General features: G+C 56.6%; 1 long non-coding RNA gene across 4 annotated transcripts in view; it reads right to left on the bottom strand.

The window, feature by feature from the left end:
* Positions 1 to 26461, bottom strand: part of LOC132246458 (uncharacterized) — a 78614-nt gene that overhangs the window by 10300 nt on the left and 41853 nt on the right. The gene's annotated exons all lie outside the window — the stretch shown is intronic.

Genomic DNA, 26461 nt, shown 5'->3' on the forward strand with positions numbered 1-26461 from the left:
TAGAAATGAAGCATGTCGCTGTGTGCTCTCCAGTCCCTTCCTCCCAACAGTTTGCCATCTGGGAAACGCACCCCCTACCCAGTCCAGGCTACCCCATCCCTCACTTCCATGCAGTGGGTGCTATTAGCTCTCCACTACCTGCCAAGCTCTTTGCAATGCAGCTCCTCACAGACTCTGGGGCATGTCGGGGGACCTGTAGAGGCTTTCTGCTCATGTTGGAGCTGAGAAAAGAGGCCCTAGGCCTATGAGTGAGGGAGGCTGGAGGAGGTTGGGAGGTGGGGAAGGGTCTTCCCAGATGGGTAAAAGCAATTCAGAGTGATTGGCAAGCATCTGAAGACTTCCAGTGCCCTGCAGACAAAGCGCCCAAACCAGCCTAGGTTGGAGATGCCCCCAGGAGGGCTGGGATCAAATGCTGCCTATGAGTGAACGATCCTGAGATCATGTTGGCTTGCCTCTGTGAGGAAGCCTGTTAGGAGGGCCCTAGCAGCACAGCCGGGCTGTGGGCACGGAGCTGGGGGAGGGAGCCCATGGACGGGGGTCTGGCTGCAGACAGGCTCCAGTTCCTGGCAGGCTCCCAAGGTTATTCAGGGGACAGGGATGGTTCCTGATGCATTCAGTGGGGAGGGGGCCTGGGCCAGGGTTTGAAAAGAGCCTTTGCTGCCAGACAGAAGGGCTCCCTTGTGTGTGCCGGGAGAGCGCTGGCAGCTCAGAGGAGCTTTTGTGAAGGGGCTCAGAGGCAGCAGCTCATGGCGGCCAAGGGGCACAGTCCTGTACTTCCCAGCGTGCAGGGAAGGGAAGGGTCAACCCTGCCCTGGCCACCTCTGTTAACCCCTCAAGTCCAGCTCCATTGAGGGCCCATGAACTCTGTTACTTGCAGCTGTTTGGATGGGTCTGTGGGGTCTTGCTCTAGTCTTCAGCATAGCTGATGAGTAACTAGGGGGAAAGGAGTCAGTTCGGGGATGAGGTGGGATGAATTGGCTCAGTCTCAGCCTTGCCCCCAGGCTGCACGCGTCTCAGTCGCTAGCACAGCCAGCGCTAACCTCACGCCAGCTGCTATGGAGAAGCGAAGAGATGCTGGGCAATGAGATGGAACTGGTCTGACACCGCTGGAGCCGACTCCAGGCGGGGGGGAAGGCAGCAGTGGGACAGGCTGGCTGCGCGGCACTCCTACACTGACCCCACTCGTGGATAGCAGGGGCACCCATCTCTTGGGCTCCCTATGACTCCTCACATCAGCCATTCATCTGCCCCCCGCCCACCCTCACTGCTCTTTAAAGAAAAGGAGCAGATCTCTTAGGCACTTGCTCCCCTCCCCCCCTACACCGCCACAGAGATGCCAGCCAGCTGCTCCCTGCTGCACAGCTCCATGGCACAATCGCTCCTTTACCCCTCTTAAATTATTGCCTAATGATCTGGAAATCCACCTGTAACAGGATTACTCTGAGCACCCAGCATGCCCAAGCTGTCAGCACTGTCCCACCATGGCACATGAGCCTGGAGAGACAGAGGGACAGGAAAAGCAGGGGGGGAATACCTCCAGTGCCAAGTGACAGATGGGCTATTCCTGCTTCTTGAAGGTGCCCAGCTGCCACAATGAGGGGCATCAAATAAGAATCAGAAAACAAAACTCCCAGAAAAGAGAGAAAAAGGCTTGTGGGAAAAAGAAAAGTGGTGCTGGGTTGTGTAATATTCAGCAAACAGTGGGCACTCCCCAGCTACATACTGTTCCCCCTCCAGGATGATGGGAAACTCGGCCCTCATCACCTTCACATTTCTGTGCAGCCATCCAGTTCCAATACTCCTGCCATTGCCATTGCCAAAGACTCAACGGTCTATCCTCACGTGGGGCCATGAGGCCAGTAACCTCATCAGAGAGGCAAGAAGGGGCTCGTGGATCCATGGCCAAACCCCCTGCCTCATCTCCAGCCCTGGTCATGAGCTCACATTAGGAAAGCAGCTGTTCAAAGCCTGCTGGCCACTCACTCCCCTCCATCCCTAGGTACCTGCCACATAGCAACTCTGCAAGGTGCCACATTTCTCCATGTGAAGGACTGTCATCATCACTCGAGACCTCAGGTACCAGGGCTGAGGGCACAGATGCTGCTCTAAGAACTGGTGTCTGGGTCTCGGCACATGTCTGCAGACAGACAGGGACAGGCTGGGTGTGTGCCTGTGGGCGGACCAGGAGCCAGGCCCATGCGCCAGTCCCCGGCGTAGCTGCCCTGATGCAGCCCTTACAGGAACGTGATGTCCCTCTGAAGGTCAAATCACAAGACCTGCCTTTCTCCAAGGTGAGCTTCTACCCAGCACCATGGGCCCAATTCACGCCAGGTGCAACTCCCACAGACTCGTGCCTGCTGTTGTTGGGTGCACACTTGGCCCCAGACAGCACTGGGCACCTGGAAACCCCCCCTTGCATGCTCCTTGCCAGCACCATGAGCCAGTGGCCAGCAGGTGGCGGCAGCAGGAACCACATCCAACTAATAACAGTGATAATGGGAGAATATCCATAAATCACGAAGGGGAACTCAGCAGCTGTGACCTTTCGCCTCTTCCTGCCTTGAGGCTGACCAGTGGTCTTCCTCAAGGAGCTGAGCTGCTGCCTGCTGTTGTCCAGCCAGGGAGCATGCATGGTTTGGGGCAGGTGGGGTCCTTCGCGGGAAGGACATGGGAGCAGAGGTAGGGGCAAGGCAAGGCAATGAATGGGGATGGTGCCAAGCGAAGTCAGGTTGGTTTGGCCAGACTGGTCTATGTGGGTGGAGGGCAGGCTGGCGAGGCCCCGCAGCCCTTCCTCTGGGTCCCTCATTTTGCCCAAGGAGTTGGAGGTCCTCTAGAAGCTGGACCAGCACATGGACAGGTAGTGGAAGAAACCTCTAGAGACCTCTTGGGTGAGGCTACAGCAAGCCAAGCTGCTCTCCCCCAGACACAGCCTAGGACAAATGCATGCAGAGGCCCAGCTGGACTGTTTGGAAGTGGGAAAGGACAGTTTAGAGCTGGGCTGCCTCTGCTGCAGCGTGCTCCCAGCCTGCAGATGGGAACCCAGGAGGGGCCCCTGGGCCTGATTTCCACCCCATATGTGGGTGCTGCTCCAGCTCTGAGCCATGGGGGCAGGGAGGCAGAAAGGAGCCCCCTGCTCAGTGGGGATGGTTTCTGCGGTTTCCCTCTTTGGAGCTAGACTGACACCTTCTGCAATGGGCTCTTGAGTGACCTGACTTCAGAGCAGACAGCAAGGCTTGGCACCTCAGAAGTCCATCTAAAGAAAGAAGGAAGACAAGGACAGGGGAGTGTTGCCCTGCCAGGAGAGAGATGAAGCCATGTCCAAGTCCCAGATCAGGTCCCACCTCCAACCCCACTTGGATTCCAGATGTGCACAGCTGTGGGTGAGCCAGCCCGTGCTAGGAAGGTTCACAGGGGAGGGAAGAAAAGAGGTAAGGACATGGACAGTCCAAGGCAGGAACAGTGGTTTCTCACTGCCCTATAAATATTCCCCCAATTTTCATCATCATCCCCCCTGCTCAGCCTCCTGTCCCTTCATCTTTCCTGGTTCATGGGACCTGAAGCTCTTTATATTAAGAAAGAAAATTGCTTGTGCTCTTGCCCTCCTGTGGGGTTCAGGCATCATCTCCCTTTAAGGAGACAAAATGACCTAGGTCTGGCAAGCAAGATGAGTATGGGGCTCTCAGCCCAAGTCCTGATGCTCAGGGTCACCCGCTTCAGCAGAGGCCACAAAGCAGGGCCTCCCCTAGGGGTGTCGGAGCATCTCAGCACAGTGGCAGCCAGCAGTGGAGGGAAACTTGCCCTGCTGCCCACCCACCCCTGTCCAGGGGGTGAAGCCATCAAGGAGGCTGATGCACAACTTACTCAGCATCCAAGAAGCCCAAAGCCAGTATCTCGCATGGAGAAGCCTGGCACCAAGGGAGTCCGGCACCAAGGGGGAGTCCGACACCCCAGGTTCTTAGCAGATGATCAGATTATTAGCAAAACCCAGGGGGAGAAGGCCTGGTAATTAGCTGTTCTCTGACTGCTCAGTCAAGGACACAGGCAGGGGCATGGCAGAGTGGTGACAACTGTGGCAGCCCCAGCCCTCCTGCCCAGTGCTGGCATGTACGGTCTCCCCGAAATGCAGGTGGCAGGGTGGGAGGGAAGCCCGACCTTGTCTTGCTGGGGGATCCCAGTTACCTGGCAACAGCTGCACTCCTCTGGCCCGAGGACATCCTCGCTGCAGCAAGAAGCTTCTTGTCTGTTCAGGGTATACGCCTTGCTCAGGGGCTGGAGCTGTGGTATGAACCCACCTGGGGAGCCAAGGGCTTCCCCACCCCACTTTCTGCTCCAAGGTCTTGGACCTGCTTTCTCACAGCAGGAGGCAGCAACATGTGCATTCAGCAAAGCCCGAAGCCACTCAGCATCACGCACTCCCTGCACCCGTGGCTGTCCCCGGGGAGCGCCTGGGAGAACGCGCACCAAGTGGCAGATGTGCCATCCTGCTGCCTGATGCGTGGCTCAGAGCATGAACATCGCCTAGAACAGGCCTGCAGGAGCAGGCGGCAGGAGAGGGGGAGGCTGCGCACGAGGAGGCTCCTTCCCCAGCCTGAACCATCAGCACTGCAAGGTCGCGGCTTGGCCCACTCAGACCCCGAGGTCTCCCTAGGTGCAGGCTGGGCTGGGGCAGGCCCTTCTCCAAGGCAGGTGGAGGAGTCCAGTCCAGCCCTGGCAAGGGCAGCCAGGCCAGAGTGCTCGGAGCCCTTCCTGGCTGCCCCAGCCACCAGTGTGTCATCGCAGAGCAGGACCATGGACAGTGCAGGGAGCAGCGGCCTGGGCCTTGCAGAGGAAACCAAGGGCTCTGCCCAGCTGGGTGGCCAACGTAGCAGCTGCTGACTGGGGCAGAAGGAAGCACCCTGTGGGCAATGGCCCACCCCACCTGCAAGGGGCCTCGTTCCTCAGACCCCGCCGGGGGCTCCAGGTCCACCCGCTGCCCCATTGTTGCACTTCCAGCCCTAACACTGGGCCCCCTCCCAGCTGTCCGAGCCTGCAAGATGTGCACACAGCTGGACCCCAGCAGGTCTCATTCAAGTCGGTCCTATCCTGTGGCTCTGAGCACATCCTGCTGGCTGTCTTGTTGCCCCTGGAGCTCACAGGGGCAGCCTGCATGCCAGTGGCTCAGCCTCGTGCTTGTTTCAGAGGTGCCCAGGCCAGGCGAAGCAGCTGGACAAGGCTTCTGCTCTGCCCAATTCCTGCGGGCCTAGGCAAGGCCAGTGGAGGATGGCTTAATTCTTGGGCTGGCAGCCACGTGCATTCTCCCCCTGATCTAGGGCACAAAGATGTGTCATGGGACACTGCCCCTGCAGACTGCCCGGCCCCTGGCATGCAGGCCAACAGCCTTGCCACTTCCTAGGACAGCCTGACCTGCCGCCTGGACCCTCCCTGCTGTGCAGAGCAGCTAAGCACCAAAGCAGTTCTTGTTCATGTGCTCTTACAGCAGCTGGCATTTGCTTGTTCCCAATCCCCACCTCTCTCCCCTGCCAGGATCATGTGGCCTAGAAACCAAATGCCACATGAACACACATGAGCAGGGTGAAGAGGGGACCAGCCTAGAGCAGCGCTGCCTTCTCCATCTCATCTCTTTCCCCCAACACCTGACACTGAGTCTGCTCGGGACCATCCACGCTGCCCACAGGGGAAGCATGGGAAGGTCATGAGGCAGCTGATAACACGCCCACTTCAGCTGCCAAATGCCATTAAGGCCAGCCAACAAGGGGCCCAGGAAAATGGCACGTGGCTACTCAGCCAGCAAGCTGCACACACACATACACAGGCACTGCAGCTGCCAGAGAGATCAAACACACATGGGGTCAAGGGGGCAACCCAAGAGCTGCTTCTCCCAACACACCATCCCTGCTACTGCTGCAGAAGAGTCCTCCAAGCAAGCGGTAGCGTAGCAGTAGCAGGGGGAGGAATTTCCACCTAGGAAATCTCTGCTCTGTGCCATGCTCCAGGCAGGGATCAGCCTGGGTAAGCCCAGAGACTGTGGCACCAGCTTTGACCTGCAAGTCCCTCGTGGAACCACAGCTGGCATGGCGTGGACACCAGTCAAGGGAGCCTGCCACTGCCCATGTGTCTCCTGTGCCAGGCCCATAGAAGCACCAATCCAGAGTCATGCCTGTTTGAGTTCACACAAGACCAAATCACAGTCCTGAGCCATGGCAAAGACTTGTCTGGGCAGCTAGTCCTTCCAGCTAGCCCCAGGCTTGGCCAGGAATGGGGCTTCCAAGCTCCCCCTGGCACCACCAGAGTCTTTCTCCCCTAGGGTCTTATAGGCCACCACTTTCTTATGTTTCAGGGCCCAAACTCAGCACTTCTTGGCTGCTGGATTCCAAGTACTGTGCCACTGCAATCACACCAAAGTCAGTCAGCAGTTATGCCAGCATCACGCTGGAGTCCCTGCTCCAACGAAGAACCCACAGCGCTGACTTCCCTGCCGCAAGCCACAGCCGGATTTGGCCCGGCACACAGTGCTTCCGCCCCCCAGGTGTTAATCAGCGGCACATTCAGCCGCGTGATTGGAGGCTTGAGAAGAAAGATGATTAGGCAGCAAGTCAGCCGGTGTGCGGGCTGGAGCAGGGAGTGATTGCACATGTGTGCAATCAGCCTGCAGCGTGCACGGGGGAGCAGAGGACCTGCCATCAGGAAGGGACTCAGCAAAGCAGAGCCACCCCCAGCTGCTCAGAGAGCCCTTGTGGTGGGGAGTATGGCTGGACCCCAGACACCACTGAACTTTCCTGATGGAGCACCCCACACCCAAGACATCACCTACCCTCCCTCAGCCCCAGGGGAGGACCCCTAGGGCACCCTTGAGTGAGAAGAGGCCTGACCTGCCAATGCAGACCAGCTCCGAATACAACGTGGCATGTTGACAAACTCCCAGCCCTCGCATGTCACCAGCCCCTTGAAGACAGGACAGCCCCTTCTCACGTCCAGGCCAGGTGGGCCGCCCTGTAGCATGAAGGCCTTTCTCCGTAGAGCAGGGGCAGGCTCTGGCAGCAGCTTGAGCACCATGCAGGCACTGCCACTCCTGCATCCTGTCAAACAGGATCTGGAGCTCTCTGCTTGTTCACCATTAAATCGCCATTAAATCCATAGTCCAGTAGTGCTCAGATGCTCCAGCTAGGATCAGGACTCTATCATCACAGGTGCCGTACGGACAGACCCAGTCTGCTCGTGCCCCAGACAGATAGCTGGACAAAGAGGGGCACAGGAAAGTATTGGCGTCCTTATTTTGCAGTTGGAAAACTCCAGCCCAGAAAGGCGAAGTCACTTGCCTCAGTCCCCTGGTCGTCCCTGGTACCACTGCTGGGAAGCACAGGCTGAGTGAGGACCATTTCCAATAGACAAGTTCTTGACTGAACAGCGTGCCAGCTCTGGGCAGTGGTGGCCTCAGCACCCAGCACAGCACAGCCCTGATTCCTGACTAGGTTGCTGTGATCCAGGTGAGAAATGAGTCCCCGCTCCTTCCAAATACACAGCTGAAACCACAGCCATCTCGTCAGCATTTCCTCTGCCCCAAGTGCTTTCCATCCTCATCTCTCAAAGGGGTAGGCCCCACATGCAAAGCTCAGCATCTGTAGGGAAACTCCAGGAAACCTGGTTTCCAGATGAACCATTCTGCAGCCACAAGTCCAGTGCGGGTAGCCCTCCATCTGGACCCCAGACACTCAGGGATGCTTCCCTAGGCACAATTTAACCAGTCACCTGGAACAAAGCCGCCTTGGCAGGAGCTGAGGAACAAGACCAGCTTGGGAAGAAGAGCTGAGAAGGTCCTGTCAAGCAGTGCACATATGGACTGTTCCAGTGCATAGGTGGCCTGTCCCCTTGATCCATGGGTTTTCAGCCTGGGGTCATGAACCAGTGAGTGTCAGACATGGGACCAGACCCAGAACCAGAGGTGGGAGCAAGCAGAGATGAGCCCAAGGCTGGAACTGGAGGCAAGGTAGAAGTTTGGCACGCAGCCACCCAAGGTCTGGAGGAGACACTTTGAGCAGGCAGCAGGGCACGGCTTTTATGGCTGGCTCCGAGGAAGGTCCATGGCCATGGCCTTCCTGCAGGGTGCGGTGTAGCCCAGACCTGCGGGAAGCATGAGATTTTGGAAGACAGCACCCTGATGCGAGGTGGGCTGCATCTGATGTGTGAAGAGCCATCAGACTGCAGCCCCTCTCCGCTTTAATAATAACCCAGGTAGCATGACAGCCCAGCTCTGAACCAACGAACTCATTACCAGGCCAGCTTTTACACAGCACTTACTGGGCAACGGCAGAATGGATACAGGCGCTTAATAGAAAGTACTACTAATCTGTCTGTATTAGCTCTTATGTGGAGAATGGCCTCCTTGGGCCTCTCTCCTCACCCTGTCACCCTCCCATCTCTTGGTTGTGATGGGGAAGAGCACAGAAAGGAGCCCTTCACCCTCACAAGGGTCTTCTGCCTGGATCCCACAGGAACGTACTCCTAGTACTGAAGTTGCAGCTCTGGATCAGATTTGCCACTGATGGGCCTTTGCTCCAAGATGCAGCCCCTGACATGGGTCAGATGCCAATGCTCTAGGGAGAAAGCAGCCCAGGGCAGTTGGGCAGTGTTACCCAGGCAAGTCTGGGGCTGGGGCAAAGACCCCCCCATCTGCCCACTCTGGCTCTTAGTGTGTGCCCTGGAGCATGAAGATTCGCTTACCCCCATCTTAGCGTGTATTGCCACAGCCGTGATTGCCCATGAAGCCATCTGCTGCTCCTGGCATCTCATCGGGCCCCCCCTTCCTCCATCTCAGGATGAGTCTCCAGCATGTTGCTAATGCTGCACAGTGACATTTCCTTCCCAGGATCCCAGTTATTTATAGTCTTCTCGACCTTTTTCCTATTTCCCTCTTCTTCTTGCCTCTGCTACAGCCCCAGCTCCAGAAACCCCCAAGTCCAGGCAACCCCACCATGTCCATGATGCCCAGCCATGGACCAGGCTCTAGGTCCCCCCAACAGCACAAAGGGCATAAACCCACATTGAGCCTGGGAGATGCAGCTTGGAGCTGAATGCTTTGCCTTCCTGCTCTTCAGCAACCCAGCTGGGCTGTAATTCTTGCTGGGGAGCATCAAACAGGTCTTTGCATTGAAGCCCTAAAAGCCAGAGCTTTGGGAAGCAGCCGCCTCTTGCTGCGTGGGTGGAAATTTCCAGGGAGTTGGGATGAAGAGGGAAGCAGGGGGGGCTGAGAAGGACTTGGAGCACTGCAGCTGGTTTCTTTGGTTCTGATTTGCATGGCTGCAGTAAAACTCCACGTAGATGTCCCAAGACCTCAGGTGACGTCCCCTAGGGTGATGGCACGCCTGGGCCAGAGCAGTCGTTTCTGCAGCCCTCGTACCCTGCCTGATGTTGGCTCTGGGCTGCAAAACCCTGCTCAGCTGGGGACTCCCTGTCCCTACAGGCACAGCTGAGAGGAGGAAAGGTGACCTCGTACTGACAGTCCCACTTTGGGGACAAAGGTCTCACTCCCATGGGCAACCCGGGCATCCGGACTCCTGAGTTCTTTCCCCAGCACTGCCACAGAAGCACTTGGGGTAAATCACATCCCTTGTTGGTGCCTCAGTTTCCCCATCTGTTGAATGTGGGGTGGGTACCATTTCCTGCCTCTCCCAGGACAGAAGGATGAGAGGTAGCTCACACACTTCTGTGCTGCTATCTGTGCACTGGGAGTAAAGCCTGGGAAGAAAACAGACCTGCTGTGTTCATCACACCTCCTGGCAAGAAGGCCAGGACTGGCTCCTTCCCAGTGCCACATGGCATGGTGAATACTAAGGAAGGACCTGTGCTCCTCGCAGCCTGCCCATCTCCATGTGCTTGCAGCACATCACAATCCCCTGGGGAAGGCCCCACCAAGCCCCGTCCTCCTCCCCGGCCCCGAGAGCCGGACCTGCGGCATTTCATCCTGCAGCGCAGAGAGCTGGTGTGTGTCTGCATGCAGCCGGGGATGGGCGGAGACGCGGGCTGAGCCAACCCTGTCCCCACGTTAATAACTGTCCAAATGGCCGTGGACTTCATTAAGGAGCCCCTCTTGCAGAACCTGGCTGCACACCGCCTCGGCCGCTCTAATTGCTCCTCCCGCACGCCTAGTGGCAGCCCCTCCACCAAATTACAATCGATTCCTCGTTCCTCCCCAGTCGATGGCATCGACTGCTGCATCAGGGAGACAGATCCCCCTCACGGCCTTGGGAGGAGGCCGTAGCCTCCCCAGGCTGTGCCCAAAGATGAGGGCTTTCCACCCTCACCTCCACAGCTGCTGCCCATGCAGCTCCCCCAGTGCCACGGTGCTGGAGCTGGGATGCAGTCAGGGCCTGACCCTGTACAAGAGGAGGCTGAGCGGCCATCGTTGGGAGAGGAGCCAAGACCTGAATGCCAGCCCTAGAAACACCTCCCACCCTCCCGGTTGGTCCCATGGAGGGAAGGCAAGGAGCGGCAGGACAGAACTGGGCCCAGAGCCATGCGGCATGAACCTCTGATGAAGCCTTCCTCCCCTCTCCTCCTGGCAGCCATCTGAGGACATCGTCCTTGCCAGCAAGTGGGGACATGGGTAGCAAGGCATGCGGGGGGCCCAGCCCAGGCCAGCCCAGCCTCCCACAGCACAGGGTCGAGACTGTCCACAGGGGAGTCAGCAGACAGGAGAAGGGGATCTAGGAAGAAACAAGTCAGGGCAACAGGCTCCCTACAAACCAATGCCCGCAGGGTAGTTAGCATCTCCCCTCCAGCCCTGGGTCACTGTGCCAGGGGGCAGTGCTAGGGTGGGCAGGGGTGGGAGCCGGCCCTGCCCTCTCACTGCAACTCCCAGCTCCAAAGCGCTTGACCTACAAGGCAAAGGAGGCTTCTGGCACCTCCAGCTGGACACTCAAGACAAGCTGGGTGCCATTGGCCTCATAACAGGGTGAGTGCTAGGGACTCCACAGGCAGCAAACGGGGAGGCACAGGAGGTATCTGTCCCGTAGCTCACTCTCCCGCAGCTATGTGGGCGCAGGAGCACAGCTAGCGACAAAGCCTGGCAGGCCCAGGGGGAGCAGATCTGGAGGGCAAAAAAGGGCTGTTTCCCCATGGCTTTTCCGAAGCCTTGATCCTCATGGACTTTGTTGTGAATCCAGCTGCTTCCCCCATCATGAGTCCCGCTGGTTTACCCACAGAGAGGGCAGCTACGCTACAGGAACTGGGGCAGCTGCTCACTGAAGACAAGGTGCCAGCGTAACCCTGATCTCCACCTCCGCACACCCCAGGACTCCTCCATTAAAGCTGGGGGCAATCCCTGTCCCTTCATGCTTGCTCAGTGCCTAGGCCCTAGTGCTTCACCATGCTCAGGAAAAACAACTCTTCAGGATGGATCTGCCTAACGCGGACATCTGGGGTCAGGTTTCTCCCAGGGCCTCGGCTGGCTCCGTGACAGCCGAGAGCACTGGAAAGGTGGCTTTGACATCAGTGCTAAGATGGGGGCTCAGTTTGTTTTGGAAAACCCAGCCCTATTCAGCACGTCCAAGCTGGGCTCCTTCTGGGTCCCTGTTAACAATGCCCTGGAGTTGCCCTTTGGCCGGCCTCAGGACTTTCCATCCAGGCGCTGGGGAGCGCAGCAGGCAGGATCCATCTCACAGCCACACACCACCATCATCTGCCTGCCTCACGACGGGGTGGGGGGCGAGCGTTAGCCCCATTTTGCAGAGGGGGCACAGGAGACGAGGCGCAGGAGTGACTCAGCCAGAGTCCCACAGGGAGCCAGGAATAGAGCCCGGCAGTCCCGACTCCCAGCCATGTGCAACACCACGCTGCCTCCGAGATGCCATCTGCTGTGGCACAGCCTGACTCTCCTCCCTTCCCCCAGCCTCCCCTCTGCCTCCCTTCGTCCCCCCCACCCAGAGTGGCTCACAGAGCTCCTCCAGACAGGCTCCAGTGTTGCTCGAGGTGTGAGTTGTCACCAGCTCTTGCAGGAGAGGAGCTGACACATGGGGGATGCAGGAACTGCAGGCCGTGATGGGAGCCCAGCTACACCCTCCCAGCAGCAGCCTGTGCACCCCGGGATCTGCAGAAACACAGGGACCCTTTCCTGCCCGCTCCCCAAAGGCCCCTAGACCCACATCCCTTCCCCCCAAGTCCATCCCCCTTGTAACCCAGCACAGCCCCCTGCTCCCAGACCCTCCGTCTGTCTCTCCCTGCCCCACATCCTGACTCTGTCCCCGTTCAACACAGGTGCTGAGCCCCGGCGAGGGAGGGGCTGTCTCAGCTCCCGCAGCGGGAGGTGTGAAGACATTTCTGCGCCTGTGTTCAGAGACAGATGCTGGTTGTTCGCAGCCTGCTCTTGCAAAAGTGATGAGGCAGCAATTCCCCACGTCAGCAGCGCTCAGCGTCTCTACCTGCGCCAGGTGGGCACAGGGGAGGAGCACAGGGCTCCGTGGCTGTGGGCACCGGAGCAAGGTGAGCACCCGGGTCACGGACTCGCAGCAGAGAGAGAAGCGAAGCTGGGGGGCGCCCTTGGCCATGCTGTGGTGCCCGGAGCAAGATGCACAGGGCCCCAGGCCTGGACAGAGCTCCAGTCCACATGCCTTAGGACTCTGGGTCAGGACCTTGTCCAGGCAGATGGCAGGGGACTCCCAGAGCACTGTCTCATGGCACGAAGCTGCCCCACCCGTGTGGTACACAAAGCCCAGCGCCATCTCCTCAAAGAACTGCCCTTTTTCACCATGGCAGCAACCCCAAAGGAAGCCCCAGGAACAGAGACACCCATGTGCTCCCAAGCATCCTGCCAGGGAGTCACAGTCCTGCCCTATTGCACCCTGGCACTGCCCAAGGAGCACTTTCTCTGCGGGAAGGGGTTGCCCCTCTCACCCCAGCTCTGCCAGCCACAGCCTGACAACCCCTCGCTGCTTCTGCCCACTCCAAACACCTGGCGAACCAACACAGGAAGAGGTCTCCTGTCTACAAGCACACACGTGCATGTGCACATGCACCCCTTTTCTCTCATCAACTCATTTTCAGCGTTGAGCTGTTTCCAACAGTTCACGCAGCCCCTGGGCAAAGCCAGGGCCAGGCTGCGAGGTGCTTCCTGCCTGGGTCTGTCTGACTGGCAGAGGTTCAGAAGCAAAGGTGCCTGTGGGCCATCACCACACCTGCCCGGCCCCCATAGCAGCATGGACAGGTGAGCTGGCTGTCACGCTCACCTGGCACGGGCTGCAGGAGAGCTCTGTAGCACGGGAAGCAAGGCCGTGGCTGTGATGGCAGGTGCTGCTCTTCCAGCACCTTGTCTCTGCTTGTGGAGCCAGTGGAGACTGTGCTGGAGGGAGAGTATGGGACCATCTGTCCTCATTCTCTAGTAGCAACTTTGGGCCAGATTCCCCACTGGTGTAAACTGGCACAGCTCAGCAATGTCAAGGGACTGCTCCCATTTGCCCAGATGAGGATCAGGCCTTTCCTTTCCTGCACATGCTCTGCAGAGCTGCTACTGATGTGCAATGGGCCCAATTCTGCTCTCACCAGCTCTCCAGGCAAATGTTTTGCAAGGCAGGGGAGTGCCTCCAGATTTGCACCTGCACAACGGAGCACAATTCTGGCCCAACGCTCCGGGAGTGCCTGGTGCACTTGGCTGAGGGGAGGCAGGCAGGTTATGCCAGGGCTGCAATTCCCCCACATCAGGAACTATTTGTCTGCTGGGAGGGCGGGAGAGTATCCATGGGTGAGGGGATGCCAGAGGGATGGCCCTGGAGCTGTGCTGCGGGCACCGGCAATGCCTGTCTGCAATCGTGCTTCAGCCCTGAGCTGGAAAACTCCCCAAGCCTGAGAGGGGGCTCAGGCTCTTCCAGGACACTGCTGCAGTGCGGCAGCCTAGGCTGGGGCCCAGTCTCTGCTCTGAGTTTCTGCTCTGAGAGCTGGATACATGCAGCAAAGTCCCTCCTCCACATGCCAGCAAGCACCCACCTATGCAGCGCCTGCTCAGTCCCGAGTCCTCTTCCGACTCACCCGTGGATGGCGCAGGGTACCACACTCCTCTCTCGCAGACCGAGATTGCCACGTCACTGCTACCAGGGTCACGCCAGCACGTTGAGGCCCCACCACGGCCAATGGCCTACTGTGCTAGGCACTGAACAAACACAGAGGAACAGCCCCAACCCCACAGAGCTTACAAGCATGACAAACTGACCTACCCAAGCCACCCAGCATGGTAGCAGCTCTGCAGAGGGGTTGGGCAGCGCCTCACCTGACAACTCCCTGCCCCCCGCAGTGCCACCACTGAGAGGGGACCCCAACATGCGAGTAGGACCGATCAAGTGGATTAATGCCTTCTCCATCGACTAGGGAGGAGGACCTTGTTTGGTAGGGCTGTAAACTCTCCTTGCTCACGTGCTGTCCCTTCACATGCCCCGAGGCTGTCAGCAGCTGCAATGAACGGCAGCTCTCCAGTTGCTGGCCTACATTTACTGTACGAGCCAGCGTCTCGCTGGTTTTTATTTATAGGGCTTGCGCTGAGGGACTCTACGAGGTGAGGAGACACATCGGATCGCTGCCGTGCGATCTGTGCGTGCCTGAGCTTCTTGGCTGCAAGCTGGGGAGGGCTCAAAACTGGCCACGTTCCCCACCAAGGCGGAAGAGGGGCAGGAGGATGCAGGCAAGTCTTCCTGTGTGCAGGCACAGCCAGCACGGAGCAGGATCGAGGGACAGCCTGGCCCAATGCCCTTGATCGCACCCCCGCTATATGTACAACTCCTCACTCCACTGCCCAGTCCTGCCTGGCTCTCCGGCCTCTCCCGTAATCCACCTAATTCCAGCTCCCCTGGAATTCCTCACACCCCCCAACAATGCTTCACAGCCTTCCTCCCCCGACTTTGCGCAGTGCCCTCCAGTAGGGGACTCGTTTGCCCTTAACGGGAACCAGCTTCATCAGCCATTCTGCTTAATAATCAGGATGCTTCCTAGGGAACTGAATTAAGCTTTAATGATACTTAATAGCAAGGGCAGCTGATGAACCAGAATGAGAATTCTGCTAAACGGCGGAGCACAGAGGTGATTAAGAACAACTCGGAGGGGCAAACCCGCCGCCGGGATGCTCCAGGCCAGACAAGGCTTTCAAAGACTTTGGTCAACGTTGCTTCAAACGGTCTTGCAGCCCACGGAGGCAACAGAGAGAGAGTATCTCCCAGACGAGAGAGTGGCATTTGGTGCGGGCTTTCAAAAGGAAAAAATCGCTTTTCATTTCAGCTAAAAAGGGTTTTAAAAAAAAGAGGGGAAAAAAAAAAAAGAAGTGTTTTCTCTAGCTGTGGGTGAGGAAAAACAAAAAAGCATCATCCTCGTTTTCCTTTTTTCCCTTGAAAGGCAGAGCAGAGCTATGCGAACCGTCGGAGGCAACATAGGGGCTTGCTGCAGTAAGCACAGCGTGGGGAGCTTTGGCTCGTTGGGCAGGAGGTCAGGAGAGATCAGCAGCATTGTCCCGCTGGCCCGAATCACTGCTAAAGACCATGTTCTGGGCACAGAGATGAAGTGACAGGCCTGGGGCCACAAGCTTTTGCTGTGTCTGTGTAGTGCCCAACACAACGGGCCCAATCCCAGTGCTGCTTTGGGGACCAACAGAGAAGTGGTCACCTCGGCTTTACCGTCTCGTCTCACAAGTCCCTCCATCCCTTGTTCCTCAGGCAGCACCCAGCAGCCTGATACCCTCAGCACCTGCCAACTGTGTTCCTCCTAAGCCCTGTGTAGGGAGAGGGGAGCAGGAAAACAGTGCCAAGCCACCCAGCCCAGCCCCTGAACGCACAGAGCCTGTTCGTTGCTGACCCCAACTCCCTCTGCTCAGCCTTCCCCCTCTTCCAGGAGCCATGAAAGGGAAATCAAACCGGGTGCTGGGGTTATTACACTGAGTAACCACAACCAACTCTGCAGCAGCAAATAATTCAATCAGTGACTGTACGAGGGATCGGTCACTAAGCCTCCACCCCAGCTGATTGCTGCGCAGATGGGCACTGCACACCGATCCCCCCAGCACTCCCCTTTGAAACTGCTGGGAGGTTTCTTAGGAAGCAGATAATACCCCTGCACTAGGAAATTACAAGGAATTTGCAGCCATTGTGTCTAATCCACAGGGGAGACATAAGAATCCTACAAGGAGCATTTGGCTTCTGGGTACAGCAGGACTTAGAGACACGCAGAGACATAAAGATCACACAAGGGGATTAAGCCAGAAACTGGAAAGGAGGAGCATTGTGGGGAGCAAGGGGTACAGCATGAAGAACTAGCCCAGGGGGAGCAGCAGAGGGCCTGGCTGGGCTTGTATCAACTGGCTTTGGATGATATTGAACTCTGCCCCACAGAGAAGATAAGAGACCTACTACTGCAGGCAGGAAAAGCTTCTTTTAGCTCGGTTGATAAGGCTTATACAGCTGAAGGCAAACTCTCATCCCAGGTCGCAGGTACTTAGATGCATCACGGGCAGGGCTGTATGTAGCACAATGGACGGTGCCCAGGAGGGGGCAGGGGTGCTGTGAAGGCAGTGGGCGCTTCTGGAGAGGTCTGCATGGCAATGGATGCCCAGCTAGGAGGCGGAGGCATAGCAAAAATAGGAACAGCAGTAATGAGAGCGAGTAGCTGCAAGGAGGGAAGAGGCCAAGAGAGAACCCTCCACTCAGTGCCAGCATCCTCCCTGCGAACCCCTGCTGACGTGTGATTTCCCTGTGCCAACAAACTGCTGCCAATACATATATCTCTGTACAGCCCTTCAGCTTCCTCCTGCAGATTGGAGTATCCTGATGAATGCATGCTCTTTCCTAAGCAGCAAGTCCCTTCTGCTCTGGTGCATAGGAATAGCCTTCTTGGCATTCAGTGGCATTAAAGCCATTTCCTGCTCAGTGTCAACTGGAAGCCGCTGCCCCCTAATAACCCTTCATGTCAATTCATGCCACATGGCACCAACAATTGCCTGATCTTCCAGCTGACCGACCCGTGCAGCTTGCACGTGTGCAGAGGCACCGCCTCGCCTGGGCCACGGCAGCTGAACCCCCAGTACGCGTCTGCACAGCACCTGCGCAGCCCCGCGCCAGAGGACTGCTGTAACGAACATGAGAATTTGCACATGCCGCTGTTGCAGCTGAGGCCTCTGGCAGCTGAAACAAGATACCGAATTTTGCATTCGTTCCTCCGGAAAAAGAAAGGTCCCTGGGTTCTGACTTTGATGGCAACTGATGATGGCTGCAGGCAGGCAGCCCTTCTGAGAGGCAGGCCAGAGACTGCTTCTGAAAACAGGGATCTGGGAGCGTGCTGGTGATGAAAGTATTGGCAGCCGGTGGGAGAAGAAGCCAGTGGTAGGGCCAAGATTATCAGAAATGCTCGTGATCTCAGGTCTCCCCCATTTTTGAAAGGGTCCTGATGGTCAGAAATTGGGGGCACCCACTTGCTGAAAGTCAGAGTCCCCCAAGATATCTCAGGCTGGGCATCCAGAATCAGGGGCCACTTCTGGACAGCCTCAGCCCCAGCCCTCGGTGCTGATTGTGACCTCAGGAAGAGGCGAACACGGATACTTGGGGTGACTAAGGTGCCATCCCTAATCTGACCCTGGACCCCAAGGAAAGGTCATGACAGGAGCACTGGGAGCCCCAACCTCCCCAAATGCCCACAATGCCCCTTCCTTGCACTCCCTCTCAGGCAGCCCCATCCTGGCTGAGGGAGGCCAGGAGCCCTGGTGGGTTCAACAAGGATACCCTGGAAGCGCCCCTCATCATTGGAGATTTGTTCTCATCATCTCTAATCCTCGGCCTCGCTGGCTGAGTCTCCCAATCTCGTTAGCTGGGTTTTTAAAGTCATATTAATCCCACCTTGATAATCTGACTTTTATTGGGTTTTACTTTTAAACTTTCATTTCATTAGTAAGAGCAGAGGCCCCCTGCCCCATTTGCACAGGCAGAGCCTTTTCTATTTTGCTCTCCTGGGTGTTCGGGGCTGAAGACAGGCTCAGATAGCAGGACGGCCTACCTGGTCCTGGGGGTGCTGAGCCCCTTTAACCCTCAGGGCCCCAAACGCAGCTGAAGGGATGTATCCACTAGGCAGGTGTGCTACACACCCCCTCTCTGTGCCTATCACACCTCTTGGCAGCAGAGCCTGGCTCTTCCGCTCAAGCTGTGGAGACTTCTGCTTTGAGCAGAAGCCCCCAGGGAGTGACCACCACACCTGACCACTAATCAACTGGTGGTCTCCCCATAAAGACCATTGTAGGACAATCTGGGAAACTCACTCATGGCCGATACCAGCTTCGGGGCTGGCCCTGTCAGCATAGCTCAGCCCAGACCTCTCCATGAGCCCCCTCCCAAAGCACGCAGCACTGCCCAGAACCTCCCTCCTGGGTCTGCCCATGTCCCTCTGGTCCTTGCATCCCCTGCCCTCTACATCCCCACCCACCATCAGCCGCAGCTCTGCCCTTCGGGGCCCTCTGCTATTTCAGTCCCGGGCCCCAGCTCATTTCCACCGTGGACACACACAGCTCCCACCCGCACCCCTGACGCGGATCATCCTGCCACTCGGATTCATCTGCATAGGGATTTTCCCCTTAGTGCCTCCTGCACAAAAGATGCTGCCAGGAGCCTCCAGGCCTCACAGCACATCTGCAAGCATCATGAGGATCTCAGCACATTAGTGAAGCCAAAGAGATCCCTGCCTTCAGCACCCAGCCGCCTCTAGGCAGGAGGGCCCGCCAGCTCATCCAGCCATTTCCCACTGCTGGGTTTGGGGAGCCGGGCGCCCGCCATAGGCTGATTAGAGAGGATCCATTAGCAACGAGTCAAAACAGCTTTTCCAAACGAGCTTTGACAAGATTGTCACACAAGACGTCTCTGCATCAAGGGAACGTGGAGCCTGCCGAGCGCAATTCAACATCATTTTGACAGCTTACATTTAAGGCAGCTTCAGATCCCTCCGGGAAATTACCTCCATGTTAAATCAGAGAGCTCAGGAAATGAAATGCCTCAGAGGCAGGGGAGAGATGGTCCATCTAAGGTGGTGTCACTCCCTTGGGGGCTGGGGACGGTATGGCAGGGGTGTAAGACAGGAGCCGTCGGGGAAGGATTCGCAAGCAACTGGGAATCTGGGCTCCAGGTTCCAGTGGGACGGGACATTGGTAGGGCTGGGCCACACAGTCCTTTGTTTTAGGGACTTTCTCTAGACTAGAAGGCAAGCCGTGTAGTTACAGCATGGCTTGGGAGGTCGAAGATCAGTGTCTGTTAGTTCTTTAAGAGCACAGGGATGTGGGGCAGCCTCAGCAGTGAGGCCAGGCGGACAAAAGATGCACCATCCTCCTCACAGAAAAGGATGTGGGCCCCAGGGCAGACACGTGACGGAGCAGCCTGCAAGGATGCTGCTTGAATTCTTTGCCCCCAACACCACCTATTGCACCTCCTCACCTGTGCAATCCCTAGAGCCTCCCACAGAAGACAATGTGCTCTGATGGGGCAGTTGGCAGCAATAATCACCAGAGGGATCAGTGCCCGTCAGGCAGGGCATCACTGAAAGAGCCTTGCAGAAATCGCAGTGCTCCCTGACCACACAGGGCTGCTCCATCCCCAGTCCAAGGTCTAACAGACCACCCCTGTGTAATCAGAGCCACTGCACAGCCCAGCAGCTGGCTCCAGCAGCTCACATCAGGGCCTTCACACAGTCCGGGCCAAGCGTAACAGTTTGCAAGTAAAGTACAGCCTTACACCCTGGTAATTTGTCTATTAATGAGAGCTAGCCTGCACCATGCAGCCTCAAAGGGGCCTTGTCTGACACAGCTGTGCCACCTCCTAAGGCTCGCCTCTTACCCTGCCCATCCAAGACCTTCCCGTGTAATGCAGTGAAGTCAGTGCCCCCTTTATTTCCCTCCCCTCTGGCCTTTGGAGAAGGCATTGCTTGTGCCCTGCTGCCTGTGACCCTCAGAGGGGACAGCCTCCTACAGCCCTAGGGCTGCCCCATGACAGCGCTGGGGCCTGCACACACCATGCCCCATTACAGATCTGAACAGCAACTCTCACAACCTGGTGGGAGCTGCCAGGACACCTGCCCAGAGGCACTGGTTTGTTGCCTCCATCTTTCCTCATGTCATTTGGGATCCCCTATCACACCCACACCATGGGAGCACTGCTTGCTGACCTCCTGCCCAGTAACTCGCAGGGTCATGAATGAGCTCAAGCCAATGAGGCAACCTCCCCGCTCCCACCTTCCCTTTGCATTCTCCATCACACGTCCCTTTTCTGCATTTCCCTGGTGCTGGCGTGCAAGCCCCCTCAGACATTGGCAGTGCATTTTCTAGCCAGCCTCCCCTGACGGAGTCATTGCATGGAAACTTTGAAAGCCATCAAGTGCTTCAGATCTAGCTATTAGCAGGAAGACGGCTGCCTTTGCTCTGCTGCTCCGCAGCAGCCCTCGTGTGTACAAACGGGATGAAGTGCTTTTCAAGCCTTCTTCAGTCACCCTCCATGTTTCCAGGGAACTTAAATTTCTCGTGGGACTTTAACTGCTCGTGGGACTTTAACATCTGCTCTTCTTCTCTGGATGTTACTTCAGCGGTTTTCCACTACTGGTAGAAGTTACTCAGAGCTGTACATCCCACACAGACAGCCCCGTTTGGGGCCTGAATTCGAAAGGATCAGCGCTGCTTGGACTCGAGCCGCTGCACAACACGGAAGGGCCTTTTAAAGATACAGTTCCCTGCAGAGAGAGCTCAGAGCTAGACAAATAGCTTGTAAAAGGGCATGGAGCTTCTGAATATGCATGAGGCTAATTAAGCAGCATCTAATTGGAAAATGCTAGATGCGATGGAGACCTTGGTGTCTAACATGTGCCATAATTGCTATCATCTAACAAGCAGATCTGGCACCTCCTTGGTCTGCTTCGCCACCCAAGTAATTTGGAAACAAGCAGCAAGATGGGGGGGGGGGGGGGGGGGGAGGGGGAGACTAATGGGGAAGGGAAGACAGTAGGTGTCAGGGCTCCTGAGGCTGGTGCCTGAGATCTCAGAGATCTGCTGTCATGAGCAGTGGAGGGCATGTTGACAGTGTCCCCGGGCCCAGCCCTGGACCAAGGCCAAGCAGCCTGATCCCTGCCGCCCCAGCACACGCTGCATCTGAAGAACGAGGCGCCAGGAAGCACATCTAAGAGCAGTGCAGGGTCATGGGCTCAGGGCTGCACTAAGACAGTTATATTGCCTCACTGCAGGGGCAGCACCCACCAGCCCAAGCCACTTCCTCGCTCTGTGCCTCAGTTTCCCAGGCAGTGAGATGGCGTGATGACAGCAATGCGCACCTGGTGGGAACCATGGCTCAGACTGGCTGGCACTGGCAAAGCCCCACGGTCCTCACCACACGGATGCATGGAACGGCAACCGACTGGCCACATCGTAGCTCCTCTGTGGGACTGTCTGTGTGTGGGCCCCCATGGTCTCCCACCATCCAGACTTAGCAAAGGTCCTGGAGAGAGCACCAGTATGACACCACCTCCACCCCGCAGGTGCTGCCACCACTCACAAGCCTAGACAACGCTACTACCTGCTCCCTCCTGGGCACTGGTGCCAGGCGCCTGCAAAGTCTCCGAGTGCCTGGAGTGAAATGGGAGACCCAGCCCCAGCAATGCCAGTGTGCTGGAAGGTAACAGGCCTGCTACCAGCCCGTGTGGCCCCTGTTCTGCCTTTCCCACCCCAGAGAAAAAGAGTGGAAGGGGAAGGGGAGGAGAGAGATTTATTATCCATGCGCTGCTTGGAAAATAACTGGTTAGCATTAGTTGTAGGAAAGGAACAGCAAGTATAGCCAGGACAGGGGAAAGGGTCTTGTCTGGTTAATACACACTTGGAGGCCCCTGCAGCCCAGGCAGAAAGGTGGTGCTGGCCACCTGGCACACCTGGAAAATGACAGGTGCCACCAAAGCTGCCAGTCAGCCAGCATGAACAGGCCCGGCTTCAACACCACATTGCCAAGAGTGCACACAAGTCAGAACCACGTCCCTGACCTTCCCCTTCCCCTTCCCAGCCCCCCGGTCCCAGCACTGAACAACGAGCATGAGATAGTAGCGAGCAAGGACTTAGCCCAGTGACATTCCTGCTGCAGGATCCCCACCCTGGCAGACAGCACCCCTGGCTGGACATGGTCTCAGCACAGAGGGGATCTATCTGCAGACTCCCATTCAGCCTTGGGTCTCAGCTCCCGGGGTGGAGCTGTCCCAGTTGGAGTTGCAGTGCCCGTCAGCTCGACTGGAGGCTGGGCTGAGTCGGGCGTGGGGCTCCCTCACATTTTAAACTGAGCAGCGGTGAGGTGTGAGATGCCACAGGGCCAGGCTGGGTGTGCAGAGGGTGCGTGGCAATGGAGTTGGTCACTGAGGCTGATGCAGGGAGAGGGCTTGCGCTGAGTGGAAGCTGGACAGAGAGGTCTAAGCACCTGGTTAGAGGGGACAAGGCTGGAGGGAGGCACCAGGGGCTCCTGCTGGTTGCTCCTGAATGCAAACTCCTCACTATGGACAGTAGGAGGCTGAGTAGGGCCTGGAGCTCAAGCCACCTTCCCCCAGCAGCTGCACCACTCCCCAGCTATGGAGCTGCTGCCATAGCTGTGCCCCAGGACGCCTCCCTCCAGTCCTGCAGCCCCTCTGTCCCAATCCACCTTGGCTCCTACTACCCCAGCTCCACATCTCCTGTCAAACTCAGCTCCCAAGGCACCTTGATGCTGGCCCACAGCATGCCATCCTTCCCTCCCTCACATCCCACCCCGGGGGAACTGCCACCTCTGCCAGCCCTTCCCAAGCAGAAACTCCTCGGCGCGTATTAGCTTTGAGGCGGCATGTAACCGGCATTCCCTTCTCATTACAGCCAGCAGAAAAAGGCTCTCCGAGGGTCTGGCAGCTTGTGTAACCCTGGATACGAGGGAGAGATTAAATCCATTGATGAGAAATGGGGGAAGGGAGCAGAGGAAGATGGAACGGAAGGAAGGAAATGGCAAACGAGCCCATGGATCGTCAGGGAGAGGATAGTGGGGGGGGGGGGGGGATAGGAGGGAAGGGGGATCCTCCATCAGCTCAATCCCAGGTTTTGCAATTAGAAGCCAGAGCAGGAAGCAAAAGCCCAGGGGTGACACCGGCCTCCCTCCATGGCGGACTTTGTTCATTCCCCCTCCCCACCATTCTTGCTGGCAGCAGCCGCAGCAGAGTCGGGCCTGCATGACATTAAGAAGGATCTCCTGGCAGCTGGGGACATGACAGTGATGGATTCCTCTCTTCCGGGGCCTGTCACTTTTCCTAACCACTGTTATCATCGCAGTTAACTTGTTATCAGACACTAATGGCATATGCAGAGCCAAAAAATAAAGGCCCTGGTAGGCAGTAGGGCATGGGCAGATGAGAGGCCTGGGCACGCTGCTGGGTGAGAGCTGGGGAACCAGCTACCATGATCCTACTGGTGAAACCTGGAAAAGAAAGGGGTGCTGGAGGGGTGAGGAGACTAGAGAGAGATGGACAGCTGAGGGCTTGAAGCCACTGCTCCACAGCCCGCCCCTGACAACAGCAGTCAAGCATCTAGCGTGTCAATCTTTTGAAGACAGCTCAGTGATCAGGAGAAGAGGCTGAGTTGGGGCAGGCTGCTCCCCTGCTACGTGCCTCAGTTTCCACCCCTTGTGAGCTCTCCAAGGCATGGATGGCCTGTTAACTGTGCAGCACCTAGCGCAAGAGGGTCCTGTTCTTCCCTACAGCTGCTCTCTGGTCATGCCAAGAAGCTGGTGCTCTCTCTTTAATGAAGATGCCCATCCTCCATAGGTGCTGCAATTCTCATACACAGTCTTAGACCTATTCTCCCAGATGGGGAATGGGGCTACACTCAGACGCCTTTTACTGTCTTTTCAAGGGGATGTATCCTCCCCAGAGTAGATGGACCATGATGCCAGACATGCAAGGCGAGCTGTGGGAGCTTTTGGTGTCCTTTAGTGCATGCGCTGGGTAGGAGCCTGGCCGAGGAAAGTGAAACAATGCTAATACGATTGAAAGGCAAAGCATGTGCCGTTATCCCAAGCAAAGACCAGCGTCTGAAAGGGATTGATCAGGCTCTAATGGATTCTTCCATCAACAGTGACATGGCTAAGGAGGAGAATATAGATCCACAGCTCAAGCTGCCCCACTGGCTGGGGAAGAGACAGTTACCCTACTGAGCTGGAGCTTCTCAAGAGCCAGTTTGTGCGCACCCACGCCCGCCCACCCACCCACCCACCCACCCACCCTTTCCGTCTATAATGACTGTGCACTATGACACCCTGTGCTGTCTTGCTTCCTTGCAATAAGAGGACAGAGAGAACTGAGAAAGAGGACAGGGCCCTGGCAGACCTGCTGCTGGCTGAGCCTGGACAAGTCCCTTGGCCTCCCTGTGCCTCTGTCTCCCCACGTGCAAAGGGAGGATAGGATAATAGCCATGACCTCCCTTGCAAAATGCTCCGAGACCTGCTGAGAGCAGAATGAACATGGGCTCTTACAAGAGCCCCGTACTACCAAGACAGGCAAGTCATTGTCATTACTGCATTGTAGCAGCGTCTACAGGCCCCATCCAAGGGTCCCATCATGCATCCATCACTTGAGCCACGGCAGGCAGGGCAGCATGGTCCCTTCAGCATTCCCTGGAGCAGAAGCTCAGCCTGCACGTCATGATCCTTACCGACTGCCAGGCTGATCCATGCTGCCTCCCTGCACCAAAGATAGGGGCTCCCTTGCACGCAGTTCTCCTTTAAGCCAAGGGAAAGATACCAGGAACATTTGTGAGTGGCCTCATGCCAGCTAGGCCCCAAGGCGCTAGCTGCACAAATTCCTCTGGCTGTGAATGGAGCCCTTCCCCGCTGCCATTCATTCTTCTGCTCCAAATGCATTTCCACACTGCCTTGCCATCTGGGCTTGCCTCCACTAATTATTGAATGGATAGTTACCTGCCGGCTCCCCAGCCCTTGGGTTGGAAGAGTAGTCAGGGCAGCTCCATCACTGATCAGGTTCAGCTCGTGGGGGCAGTGGGGAACGCCTGCATTCCCCGTCACCTGCAAATCAACAGCAGCTTTGGCTCCTCCACAGTGCTCTGTGACACTTGAAAGCAAAGCAAACCGCTCTCTCTGAGTCCCAGAGTCATTTCCCCACTTGCACATACTTGCACACTTGCACAATGGTATCTGATCCACCTGGCTGAGATCCTGACCACTCATAGCCATGAAAGGTCCCAGGGCAGAGTCTATAGCAGTGTTTCTCAACCTTTTTTGTACCAGGACCCATTTGTAAACATTGATGGCCAGTCCTGACCCAGTGCCCCTCACTCCTGACCCACTGGCCCCTGCGTGTTGAGCAGGTGAGCCCCAAGCAGCCCCTTGAAGGCCGGAAGTCTGCCAGCCTGCAAGGGAAAAGTCACGGTTTTCAAGGAAAATCCATTTTTAAAGTTTTTTTGGGGACCCTTTCATATATTATTGCGAGTTTCTTCTGGGTCACGACCCAGGGGTTGAGAAATGCTGGTCTATAGGACAAGGAGTGTCCTGCCCAAACTCTGTATTCCTCCTCCATCCATTCCTCCCCAGCAGTTTCAGTCAGCACAGCTATTCCTGTTCCTCACTTCCTGTCCTAAACCACTGCATGGGGCCCCTGAGCAACACCTGCTGGGTTGCAGCTTCAGAGGCAGCTGCCCTATGTTGACAATAAAATACCCAAGCAAGCAAGGAGAAATCCTGCTCCTACCGCAGCCAAGAGGAGTGTTGGCACTGGCTCCAATACAGCCAGGGCACCATTACTCATAGTGCTCTGAAATCCTTCTCCAGGGAAGACAATGAGCCAGACTTGTCCAAGATCACCCCATGAAAAGGAAGTCCTGTCCTCTGCATCTACACAGGCACCGAAAACAGCAGCTGCCAGAATTACAGCCATCCTTGTCACTTAACTGATGTTGCACGTCGGAGACCAAGAGAAAGCAAAGGAGACTGTGAAGAGCAGTTGCAATTATTCTGCTGCCTGACACTTGGCTAATACAGAGCCCTAGATCTGGGTGGAGGGGGAAGAAAAAGGTTTTTTACTGTATTTTTAGCTCCCAGTTTTATTTAAGAGCTGACAGTTTAATAAGGAGGTTGTTTTAATTGGAACTGGAGTCACCAAGGAAAACACAAGCAGTGGGAGTAAACATATAAAAATAGTTGAGTTTGAGGTTTGGTGGTACCTGCCTAATTAAAATGAAGTGAGTTTTAATTACAAGTGAAAAACCAAGAAAGAAAGAAAAAAACCCACACCATTTTACTGTCTTTTAAAAAATCTTTAGGTATTTTCCTATGCTCAGAGAACCACTGATACTGGCTTTAGGGGAAAAAAAAAAAAGTTGCAAAAAAGCATGATGGGTTTGGTCCTAAGCACCCCATCTCCGAGAAACAAAAAGCATCTGGGGCCTGGGGAGGCTGAGGAAGATGGAAATGTCTTGGCT

Source organism: Alligator mississippiensis, chromosome 16 (genome assembly GCF_030867095.1).
Source record: "Alligator mississippiensis isolate rAllMis1 chromosome 16, rAllMis1, whole genome shotgun sequence".
NCBI classification, from domain to species: domain Eukaryota; kingdom Metazoa; phylum Chordata; order Crocodylia; family Alligatoridae; genus Alligator; species Alligator mississippiensis.